Source organism: Lissotriton vulgaris, chromosome 7, assembly GCF_964263255.1.
Source record: "Lissotriton vulgaris chromosome 7, aLisVul1.2, whole genome shotgun sequence".
Lineage (NCBI taxonomy): Eukaryota > Metazoa > Chordata > Amphibia > Caudata > Salamandridae > Lissotriton > Lissotriton vulgaris.
The window spans coordinates 1,250,612,331-1,250,624,974 of record NC_141695.1 but is presented as its reverse complement, the minus strand read 5'-3'; positions in this window follow the sequence as shown (position 1 = coordinate 1,250,624,974).

Below are 12,644 nucleotides of genomic sequence, written 5' to 3'. Positions count from 1 at the left end.
CCATTTATTCTCCAATTTCCGGCAAGTGCGTTTGGAGGCCTGGAGCTCTTCGTTGAACCAGGTGGCTTTCTTGCTGGTGCGGCTGTTGGAGGAGGGTTTTTTGAGTGGGGCGAGGGTGTTGGCGCAGTCGTTGATCCACTGTCTGAGGTTGTGGTCGGCGGCGTCTGGGTCGGTGGGTGGGTTTAGGGCGAGGGTACCGGTCAGCTGGCCCTCAGTGACTTTGCTCCAGAAGCGACAGGGCAGCTATTGGGCATTGTCGTGCATTGTGGGCTTCTTGTAGGTGAAGTGGATGCAGCGGTGATCGGTCCAGTGGAGTTCGGTGGTGTGGACGAAGAAGACATGGTTGCTTGCTGAGAAGATGGGGTATAGCATGTGGCCGGCGGCGTGGGTGGGATCGGTGACGAGCTGTCTGAAGCCGAGGTTGGCGAGGTTGTCAATCAGGGTGGCGAAGTTGACGTCATTGTTGTTCTCGAGGTGAAAGTTCAGGTCTCCAAGGAAGATGTAGTCTGTGGAGGCGAGTGCGTGGGTGCTGACGAGGTCGGCCATGGCGTCGCTGAACTGTGGCCAGGGTCCGTGGGGTCTGTAGAGGAGGGTTCCTCTAAGGGTGGTGTTGGGGTCTGTGTGGATCCTGAAGTGCAGGTGTTCAGCGGTACTGAGGGTGTCGTCTGAGTGGGTGGAGACCTTGAGAGTGAACTTGTGGATGATGGCTATTCCTCATTCAATTCCGTTGGTGCGGTCTCTGCGGGCGATCTTGTAGCCGTCCGGGATGGCAGTGGCGATGTCGGGGGCCGAGGCCTCATTCCACCAGGTCTCGGTCAGGAAGGCGACGTCCGGGGCAGAGGTGTCGAGCAGGTCCCATAGCTCGATGGCATGTTTGCGTGCGGAGCGGGTGTTGAGGAGTATGTAGTGGAGGTGGTTTGGTCCGGACCTTGGTGGTTTGGTGGCTCTGTCGCAGGTGAGGCTGCTGGTGCGGCAGGAGAAAGGTCGGTGAGTTTGTTTTGGGGTGGCCTGGAAGCAGCTGCGTCTCGGCCAGTGTTGAGTGCGCGGAGGGTGCTGGCTTCGTATCGGAGTCTGGCGTTGTGGAGTGTGTGGGGGCCAGGGGTTCTGGCTCTGGGCGTGGGCCAGGCACGGACGGGCGCAGACGGGCTTGCCTCTGGCGTGCCGAAGCACGCCCGCTGCACGGTCGCGCAGCGGCCGCCATTAGTAGGGAGGTGGGTGGGAGGAGCAGCTGGGAGGAGGGTGGGAAACAGCTAACGGGAGTGGGGGGGCAGGGCCGCAGGGGGCAGCAGCGGCGAGGGGACGGCAAAAACAGAGCATAGAAAAGGAGCAACAGTGGGTAAATTACAATATGGTACAAATCAGACAATTCAACAACTCAGGCAAATCAGGCAGAACGAATACCAGCAGTGACAACAGTAGCCCCAGGGGGACCTCAAACACACTACAGCGGCGGGCACGGGAACGGGTGCAGTATGGTGGAGCTGCGCGGCGTGGGGGCGACCTGCCTGAGACCAGGGTCAAGGGTCGCTCTCACTGCTGTGCAGCGGCCGCCCTAAGTAGGGAGGTGGGAGGAAGGAGCAGCTGGGAGGAGGGTGGAAAACAGCGAATGGGAGTGGGGAGCCGCAGGGGGGCAGCGGCGCGAGAGGGGACGGCGAAAACGGAGCACAGAAAAGGAGCAACAGTGGGTAAATTACAATTTGGCACAAATCAGGCAATTCAACAATTCAGACAATTCAGGCAGAACAAATATCAGCATTGACAACAGTAGCCCCAGGGGAGCCGCGAACACACTACAGCGGCGGGCACAGGAACGGGCGCAGTCTGGTGGAGCTGCGCGGCGTGGGGGCGACCTGCCTGAGACCAGGGTCAAGGGTATGGCATGATCCTTCTTGCCTGCTCACTTCTTTCTTTTTTCACTATCAGGCATTATCTCAGAGCAAGAGCGAGGAAAAAAGAGAAGGAAGAAGAAAAATCAAATATAGGAACAAACGTGAGAAATGGAGACAACAGGGCTGAAAAATTACCTTGCAGGAGTCGGAAACAGATACAGGAAGTGTAGGGAGGCAGAAGAAAGAGGCACCAGGGGAATCAAGACTAGGCGGCTTGTGGGGGCATGGCCACGAGCCGAACATGGCGGACGTGTAGCGGTCTAGCTCCGTCTATTGCCCGACACACTTGCTGATTATCCTGCCACCCTGCAACCCCCATTCACCCAACTGAGCCCCCTGGAGACGCCGTGGGTGTGGTGAACCAGCGACGGCGACCGCGAGTCCTGTACCACCGACTGGGACCGTGAGCGGCTGACGGCGCTGACGCTGCCTAGGTCCCCGAGCCGAGCCGTGGCCTGGAGTTTTCAGTAGGGCCGGGCTGACTGACGGCGGCCGGCGCTACACCGGGAAGGAGCCGGAAGAGCAGAGCGCCGCACAGCCTTACTGTAGCACCCGGAGGACAGTGCTGGCACGACTCATACCTCCACGAGAGCAGCTTGAGCGGGACGGAGTGGTCGTGTCCCCTGGCCTGGCCCCGAACGATCACTGGAGGTGACCAGGCTGGGCACCCGGTGCACCGCCGCCTGAGGGACCGCGACTGTGCGCACACCCTAAGCGCCTTGCGGTGGCACCGAAAGCAGTGCCCAGCTGAGAGCCGAGAGACACATACGGCGCCCGGGCGAGCACTGTGGCTTGGTCGAGGAAGGCGCTTGCTTCCGCGCCCGGACCGTGGCGCGCGACGCCATATTGGAACCCTCGCACAGGCCGGCACCGCGGCACTGGGAGTGAGGCGGCCTCACGACACATGAAGCAGGATACGTAGACCGGAGCATCGGTATCCACGTGGGGTCACCAATATAGCGGTGGGCACAAATACTGCACCACGCAAGGCACATCCAGAGAGAGGAGATTCAACGCGCGACCCCAAGATACATGCTGAGACGCCGTCTCGTGGGTCAGCATCAGTGGAGCAAAAAGGAGCAGCGGCCCATGCCTGAACACAACGTGGCTCCCGAGAGTGCGGTAAGCGGCAGCGGCCTGACCCACCGAGCGTTGTGACGCACTGAACCCTTGTGTGAGGGGGGGGGGGTAAAAACTGCAACACTCTCCACGAGTGCTGGCCTGTAACATTAGCGGGTCCTGCCGGCTGCATCCGAAGTGCTTCTAGACTCGAAATACATATGCCCCTGGGCTGCTAGGCGTGCTGGTGGAAGAGGCTACCTACAAAGAGTGGATGAACACCTAAAGATACACGGTTCCCGCCTGGGCGCCAAGTGGGCTAGCGAGACCGGACCACCGCCACCCTGCAGACGAGATCCATGGGGAAACACAGGGCCAAAATACAAGACCAGGGCACGAACGCGGACATGCAGTCCACTGGCTCGGAAGACCCACTGGCCTCGTCCAACATGGAAATTATACCGCCGACGGGCAAGGGCACACAGGATGCCAAGCTGGACCTCATATTGGCCGAAATAAGGGCCTCGAGAGAGGCGCTGGAACTACAGATGGACAATATGGCCACTGGCCTGTCGCTCCTTAGGGCAGACCACAATAAACTAGCTGAGAAGGTCTCGGAACATAATCTCGCGCTTGACGACCTGATACCGCAGCAGACGGACCACTCCACGAAGATAGAAGGCATGGAAAAACAGATAAAATTGCTGTGGGACAAGATGGATGATGCGGAAGGGCGGGCCCACCGCAACAATGTAAGAATCTTGGGGATTCCGGAGCGAAGTGAAGGGAAGAACCCCACGCAGTTCGTTGAAGACTGACTGAAGAAGATCGTTGGTCCACAGGACCTAACCCCGTTGTATAGTGTGGAACGAGCGCACAGAATGCCTGCAAGACCGCCCCGGCCGGGGGCACCACCACGACCACTGATAGCACGCCTCCTACACTATAAGGACCGAGACTCAGTGCTACGAGTGGCAAGAGAAAAAGCACCGCTAAGGTATGAGGATAAAACCATCTCAGTATACCCAGACTTCACCCCGGCGGTGCAACGAGCCAGGGCCACATTCCTAGGAGTGAAGCGAAAATTGAAGGACAGAAATTTGAAATATGCCCTGCTGTTCCCTGCTCGCCTCAAAATACTGTACGAAAATAAATCGCACTTCTCTGACACCCCTGAGGAAGCAGCGGAGTGGATGGAGGTGACTCTGACGCCGCCAAATATGCAGGACCCGTTTGAGGAGGACCAGGGTGGAGGGCCCTCAAACCAGGAGGTACATCAGCAGACAAACACGGGAGAGGAACATGCGAAAGATTCAACAGCGAGCGAAGGGGCGGCCTTGTGTCGGTCTGGGAAGAAGACGAAAGTGGTCCAGCTGATGGAGGCAGCTCTAGCCGCACACGATGCAAGAGGCAAAACTGATATGGGCAGCACTTCGGGCACACACACGGAGGTGTCCGGCTCTGTGGATAGCCTGCAGCTCTTCCCCAAGATCACGGCACAAATGGCAGACGATCTCTGACTGCACCCTTGGCAGACCCCAGGTGGTAATGTATGAAACTCACACACAGGAACGTAATTGGGTGGATGGGAAATGGGGACACACCAGCTTAGGGCACGCTGTGGCACTACCAACAGGTACCAGACAGGTGTACGTGGACTGCACCCCCCAACATTTAGAAATGTTCTGGTTTGACTTCTGCCCACGTTGGGCAACAAGGTTTGGACCTCGGGTTTTTTTGCTTGGGGACCTTAAAGTTAGGGAGTTACACGTTTTCATGGCACTCGAATCATTGCATACCATACACATGGCCTTTCTGCCTAGAGGCTTGATGGACACGCCCACCACAATCAGGCATGGGGACCCTTGATGCCTACAAACTATGCACCTGGAATGTGCGGGGCATGGGGTCCATTCAAAAGAGACACCGACTACTGGCACAACTCAATCGAAGAGGTGTCATGATAGCTTGCCTCCAAGAAACTCATCTGAACAGTGCGGAGAGCGCAAAACTGCTTAAGAAATGGAAAGGATAATTATTTGCTACCTCTTACTCTGTATTCTCAAGGGGAGCGGCAATATGGCTCAGGAACTCAATACTCTTTAAGATGGTGGAGAAGAGGATAGATAAGGAGGGTAGATACGTCTTTGTGCGTGGCTTGCTGGATGGCTCCCCTGTTGTGCTTGGCAGTGTGTATGCACCAAACTCTGGCCAATCAGACTTTCTAGCTGGCGTAAATGGTGTGTTGGCAGATTGGGCAGAATACAAGTGGATTATAGGCGGGAATTTTTACGCAGTGTTGGATATATCACTGGACAGGTCACATCCACCTCTGCACGCCACTGAGAGTAGAAGGCAGGCAGACGCACTAGTGCAATGGGCAGAGGGATGGGATTTAGCAGACACATGGCGTAGCAAACACTTGTTAAACAGAGATGCACTTTTTACTCTCCGCCCCATAGATTGCACACTAGAATAGACAGAGTTTTCTGTATCAAGCCCTTATTGGAGGCGGTTCTCACAGCGGAACATATGGGTAAGACCCTCTCTGACCATAACCCGGTGGAAGTAATGCTGCAATGGGGCAGGGTCCCGACACCAATACCGACATGGCGCCTAAATGTGGAACTGCTGGAAGACACTGTCTTTAAGACGTCACTTGCAGATGTCATTACAACTTACTTCAACGTAAACACATGTTGTGCTAGTTCCCGGCAAATGGAATGGGGTGCATTTAAAGTGTCGATCAGAGCGGAGGCAATGGGCACACGGGTGGGCAGGAGAAAGCCTTCGGGAAGTGGAGGGTCACCTAGCAATGTTGGAAAGTGAGGCTGCAGTTACGAACCTGCCTTTCACGCCGCTGCAGGAGGCACACATACGTCACACTGAACTATTAGCGGAACTACGGGTACTGGACTATAGGGAATACACCTGCAGGCAACACGCACAAGCAGAAAGATCAGGGCCTCTGCTGGCCCGCATTATACGTAATACCCCTGCACACTTGCCCATACTAGAGGTTACTGAACAAGGGGGGTCCACAGCCACGACACAAATAGACATTAACACTGCTTTTAGGGACTACTATGCCACATTGTAAGGCCCACACCGACAACTCTCGAACACAGCATTTGAGGAGTTTATGGAGGAATTAGACCTCCCGCAACTTGAGGATCGCCAAAGAGACGACCTGAAGCGCCTTATAACGGTAGCGGAGGTCCGGCAGGCCATACACACGCTCCAGAGGAATAATACCCCTGGGACAGACGGCCTCCTAGCAGAGTTCTACGGGGCCTATGTTGACCTACTTGCCCCGCGCCTACAAGTGGTGTATCAGGAGGCGCTGCGAACTCAGACACTGCCACAGTCATCCCTACAGGCGCTGATAGTCCCCCTCCGGAAGCCGGGCAGAGACGGAATGCACTTAGCTAACTACAGGCCTCTATCCTTACTGAACATAGATTATAAAATACTAAGTAAGATCCTGGCAACGAGACTAGCTCAATACATCCCACAATTAATACACCCTGACCAATGCGGGTTCGTGCCTGGCAGGAGTACGGCTATGAGCCTGCGGAGGTTAGGCCAACTTATGCTATGAGGCAGGCGAGGGTACGGAGGGCTGTATTTCCCTAGACCTGAAGCAGGCTTTCGACTCCCTTAGATGGGATTTTATGTTTGCGACGTTTGAAAAGTTTGGGATACCGCCCGAGTATATTGCCTGGGTCAGGTTGTTGTATACCCACCCAACAGACCGGGTACGTACGAACAGGTGCGTCTCGGCGAACTTGGACATTGCGAAGGGTACCAGACAGGGTTGCCCACTGTCCCCGCTCTTATTTATTTTAGCGCTTGAGCCATTGCTCTGTAAACTTCGGGAATTGGCACACCACAGGGGCATAAAAAGAGCTGGGACAGTTCACGTGATGTCAGCATATGCAGATGACATCATTCTGTACATGCGGAATCTGAGGGGTGACCTAGACCCCATCCCCAAATTTTTGAGGAATTTCGTACATTGTCGGGCCTCACCATTAGTGAGCCTAAGTCTTACGGATTCTGCTTCAACGCCACTGGTGCTATCACCCCACTGTCCTTTGCACCACACACTTTCCGGATGGCAGAAACAGCCTTCCGATACCTAGGGATTCAGGTATATAGAAGAGCTGGGGACATGATCGATGGCAACCTGGGAAGGGCAATAGCAGCACTGAAATCACAGGTACAATTCTGGACAGTACTGCCACTGTCTGTGGCGGGCAGAGTGGCCATCTCCAAGATGGTTGTACTACCCCGCCTAATCTACTACTTCACGAGCTTGCCATTCGTGGTTCCGGCTACAATGTTTAAGATGCTGAATACGATTCTAATGGAACTAGTGTGGGGCTCGGGTGGAGGCGTATCGGCCTCTCCAAGCTGCAGCTCACCACCGGAACGGGCGGTATGGGAGTACCAGACTTCCGGGCATACAACTTTGCCTGCCAACTACAGTGGTTGACCTACTGGCTGGCAGGACGAAATTTGCATGAAATCGACATGTCGGAAGCGGACTGGTCAAGGGGGAAAGTCCATACACTGCTACTACCTCGCTCTGAGGTTCCGGTGGTGACGCCTCCGCTGCTTCGGCTTGCGATAAACTATTGGAAGAAGGCAGTGAAATACACGTCACCTGCATCCTCATACGCTCCCACAGTACCACTTCTGGGAATCCCACTGGGGACAGGGCTTCTGTCGAACCAAACACACACTGCGTGGCACGATGCGGGAGTGACACAAGTCGGGGATCTGTTTGCAGATGGCCGGATGATGTCCTTTGAGGACTTCCGAGATACGTATCATACCCCAGGAGGAATGTTTCTTCTGCACGCCGGAGTGCGTCGGTATGTAGCGAAGACATGGGCGCCGAATGGGGAAGAACCACTTACAAACCCGCTGTTGACGATGCAATATCTCATGGGAACGGGCAGCCACCTGACTAAATAGCTTACAAATGGTATTAGAACAGGGAGGGCGACTTTGTTACAGCCTCTAAGAGCCAAATGGGAGAGAGACATCGGCAGGCCGGTCAGGGACAAGGAATGGGAACGAATCCTCAAATTTCCAAAGAAAGTGTCAAGAAACCCGAAGTGATGGTTCTACATAGGGCGTACCTAACACCTCACCGCCTACACGCTATGTTTCCTAACACAGCTAATACTTGCCCCCGGTGTGGAGCGGATGACGCAAGGCTACTACATATGATTTGGGACTGCCCGAAATTAGGATACTACTGGAAAACGATACATGAGGCGCTGCATAACCTGGCTCCTTCCAAGCCGATTGACACCATAGAATATGCCATATTAGAGCTGGGGCCTGTGGAGCGCAAAAAAAGTGTAGTTACACGATTCACTGATCTGGCCTTGCTACTTGCGAAACGCACAATTACAATGTGTTCGAAGTCGGCTAGGCCGCCTGACCCAGAGATATGGAGGGCGGAGGTGGTGCGCTGGGGAAAGGCAGAACGCGAGACACTGCAACGCGAAGAGCGTTAGGGACTCAGGAAAACCCCAATTTCCTTAGATTGGTATACTACACTGGGGGCATTTGAAGCGAAAGGGGACACCGCGTCTGTTTCATCATCCACCGCCGGTTAGGACGAGGGTAGTGTGCTTAAAGTGTGTGTAGATTAATATATAGTTAGCGCTAACTTACACTCAGATGGGAGATTACAATTCTAGGTGCAACTAATGGAAGCCTTACGCAATCATTATGTATATAGTCCCCATGCGATCTGTGTTGAATACAGAATTGGAAATCAGCCGTAGTAGGTAGAGCCATGTATTAAACAGTTTGACTGCAATTACGTACGAGTGCAGGGAGACGGAGGGAAGGGGTAGTGGGGGTTTAACAGGGAATTGTTTGGATAAAAACTGAAAATGTATAATTGTTGAAACTGATACTGATGGTATATGTACATATCAGACTGTAGAACTTATGACTGTGATGTGATATCTGCATTTGTACTTACCTATCCTGCTAATAAAAAAGATTTAAAAAAAAAAAAGACTAGGCGGCTTGTTACAACTACAATGGTCCTATGGACTGCTGTAGCCACTGCCACACTGGCGGTCCGACCACCCTATTACGATTTTGGTGGTTGTGCCGCCAAAGGACTGCTGCAACCGGCGGGGATGGCTCAGAGGTCTGAGGCTCGCAATATGGCGGTGCCGCAGCAATACCATCAAACATATTATGAGTTTCCTCACTGCCACAGTTTTCATACCGGTGAGCCCGCCATGACATGTGTGGCAATGATGAAACCAAGGGGGCCCTACAGGGGCCCCTGTTGCCTCTGGGCCAGGGAATGCATACAGGGAGGCACATGGTGTGCCCCCTAATGCTTGCACCCCCAGTTCCTGGATGACATAGACTCAACATTCGATGCTGCGCAGGAACTTGCTTTGGCATTCCCATTGCGGTGCCTTTCTGAGGCTCACCACCTGGGACCACCAAAGCACCGCCCGCCAGACCAGGAGAAAATTACTAATCTGGCAGACAGTCGCCAAGCCTAGCATTCAACAGTACTGTAGTGGGCCCCAGAGAAAATATTTGAGCACCAGCACCTATTTATTTTTTACAAACTAAGCACATCTGCCCTAGTGTTTTCCAAGGGCTGAGATGAATCCCTCGAAGTGCCTGTAAATGTGCTCAGCGCTGGTGTCCAGGATAGTGACATGGCTGGAGTGAATGCCAAAAGCAGACTGTCAAAAATGTGCAAACCAGTACAAACCAGCCCACTCTGCAGGAGGCTGTGACTAGAATGGGGCAAAGCAGGATAGTGACGTCATGGCAGCCAGGGCTGGCCTTGGGCATGGACGAGCTGGGCCCAGGCCCGGGGCGCCAATACTCCAAGGGGGCGCAACAGGGAACTGCCTGACGTAATGTTATGCATACAGGAGGTTGTCTATCTCTCTTGGTCACAAATGGTCCAGTTAAAGATGTTGTAATCAGCCCTCTCTGTACCTCAGCATAAATGTTAGCACACTATTAAACCCCTGCCCTCCTCCCATCTTCCTCAAATTTCCTGCCGTCACAACGCAATGACGCCCGCTCCCATAACAATTACCAAATGTTCTTTCTGCCCAGGGCGCTATCCCGGTCAATCCAATTTAGGGCTGGCCTTGATGGTAGCCTATCCTGCTCTGAAAGCTGCTCTTCAGCCTACAGCATACCCGGAAAATAGCAGCCTGATGATAATAGAGGCCGTGGGAAGGAGTTAGGCCTTGACTGCTCCTACAGTGATGGGGAATTAATGTGAGACTAGAACAGGATGGGAAGAATGCAGGGCCGGGGTGGGGAAGATACCATCAGCCTTTCAGCACAACAAAGGCACAGGGTGTGCAAAAAGCATAAAAGCAAGCAGGCAGCTAGTTGAGCACACATGACTAGCCGGCTGATGGTAGTGTAAGAGGCATGGCCTGTATCTACAGGTATCTTACAGGCTGCAGAAAATATGCGCAGGCATCTTAGAGCAGTATGACAACAAGTTAGCATTTACCAGTCATGCTAACGCAGTAGTCTCAGCCTCTTTCTACACGCTTAGAATGGTGAAGAAACTGTTACTGTTTCTCCCTTCTACGGCGGGTAAAACCCGTATGTCCTCTTTGGTATTGTCCAAAGTGGACTATTGTAATGGACTGCTGCTGAACGCCCAAGAGGAAGTTTTTAACAAACTACAGCTGGTTCAAAACGCAGCTGCAAGAATTCTGACCAGTACCCCTAAGTTTTCTTCCATCTCACCTGTTATTCGTCAACTTCACTGGTTGCCGATGAGAAGTCGTACGAAGTTCAAGGCCTTGTGTATCACGTACAAAGCTATGAATGACATAGGACCAAAGTTCTTAAAAGAGGCCTTGTGGGTATATACGCCTAACCGAACATTACGGTCCTCCTCATCCCAGCTTCTCCAAATTCCACGGACAAAAAAAGCTACGTGGGGAGATAGACGTTTTGTAGTTGCAGCGTCCAAATTATGGAACTCACTACCTGATCACATCAAACTCAGCCCTTCCTTGTTAATATTTAGGAAACAGGTGAAAACTTGGCTTTTCAATCAATAACACTGACAAGGATCCTCTCTGCAATTGTAGGTATCAGCGCCGAGACACCAATCGGTATTTGTGCGCTATATAAGTTTTATAAATAAATAAATAAATAAATATGCAGAGACCACGGCAAGCTGTGAATAGACACCTCACGGCCTACGGTAGTGGTACCTCACAGGATGCAAGTACAGTTTACAGGAACTTCACAGGCTATGATCGGCTGTAAATTTGTACACATAACATAATATGCACTATTTTAGAAAAGCTTCATTAACTCGCCAAGCTATTTTATGTTGATTAAAACCTGAGTCAAGAAGCTACACAAAAAGCTCTAATGCCATCAAGTGCATTAACCACCTGAGGTATCGAGCCCCATTGGGAACACCTATTGTTTAGAGCGCTTTTGAATCACACTGCACATGAAGCGCTACTTTAAAAACCAATTTAATGTTGGGGCTGGAGGCGGGAATTGTTCAAGTTCTACTCAGCAGCATTTCAAAATACAATCCAAAACCATGAATAAAAATCAGAAATAATAAACTATATTTCCCATCATGTTAGAGGAAGAACAAATATACATAATGAGCTTTACCCATAGCAAACATGAAGGAAAACATTATTGAGAATAGTCACAATGTCCCTGATGCCAGAGTACTTCTTGCCTTCCTGTGACTGAACGCCCTATCTTCTATTAGTCATCAATCACTCATTCTTCTTTCTGCTCCATTTCTGGTACAGAAACACCCCAGATACAACATTCACTGGCAACAAAGGTTGAGATAACGCAAACACAAGGAGATGATGGACGGAGTTCGGAAACTTTTCAGGCACTCCCCCTCAGTCACAGATCTGTGTTAAATCCATCATCATTCTTAAGCTCACTTCGCCACCTCAGTTCAGACCTAGCTATATGCAAATCAGTCTTGACCCTGTGCCTCATGGGAACAGACCAGCCCAAACTGCCAAGCCAGGTCTTCCCCGAACCGGAAACAAGCATCCAGGGACCGGTTTTGGGATAACACCCCTCTTTTGCCAGGCTAGCTTGAATTCAGTGGCAAAGTGAGCAAGGGACCCACGTCTGGGCATACCCTGCCAACTTAGGGCGAACAAAGCAAACACAAGGAGATGATAGACGGAGCGCTGAAACTTTTCAGACACTCACCCCAGTCACAGATCTGGGTTGAATCCATCATCGTTCTTTAGCTCAATTCACTACCTCAGTTCAGACCCATATGCAAATCATTCTTGGCTCTTTGCCTCATGGGAACAGTACATACAAATCCGCAAGGGAAAAGTGTCCTAGGGACAGTTTAATGACCAATTTACAGATTTAATCCCTAATTCAACTTATATTAATTACATACAAAATCTGGTGGTCAAATAAAAGGGGCGCAAAAACGAGTTGAATACCACACAACAAATGTGTAACAACCCAAAAGGCTCACTTATTAGATAAGAACAACATATGAGAAAGCGACCATTGCGAAATAGTCGGATTTCCATCAACTGCCAAGAGTGGCCAGTGTCATCATTTGGATATCCTTTGTTCCTACCACAGCACCTCTTGATCACAGAGGGGAATCATGTGGTTCGGATTTCGTACAGGTCA